Genomic DNA, 374 nt, shown 5'->3' on the forward strand with positions numbered 1-374 from the left:
TAGGGTCCAAGGATGATAAAGTTAAACATATAATTTTATAGTGTCACAAAATAACTTCACCTTTATTATCTTTTAATATCACATATCACAATTATTGTTACTTAGTTTGTTTTCTTAATTACTTATGAATAAATTGAGCTTAATTTAGGTTGCGTTTGTTTTTGAGAATATGGAATATGACAACACTGAGAATAGGATAGGACAAGATACTGATGGACAGAGACATAAAATTTTATGTTCTTATATTCTATTTGATGATAAACTAAAACAAATTATGAAAATCTAATTTATTTTCATTTATTTTCTTTCAAAAAATTTGAGATGAAAAATATAATAATAAAAAATATAATTATGAAAAATCAACAAGAATAATT

Source organism: Arachis ipaensis, chromosome B06 (genome assembly GCF_000816755.2).
Source record: "Arachis ipaensis cultivar K30076 chromosome B06, Araip1.1, whole genome shotgun sequence".
Classification (NCBI taxonomy): domain Eukaryota; kingdom Viridiplantae; phylum Streptophyta; class Magnoliopsida; order Fabales; family Fabaceae; genus Arachis; species Arachis ipaensis.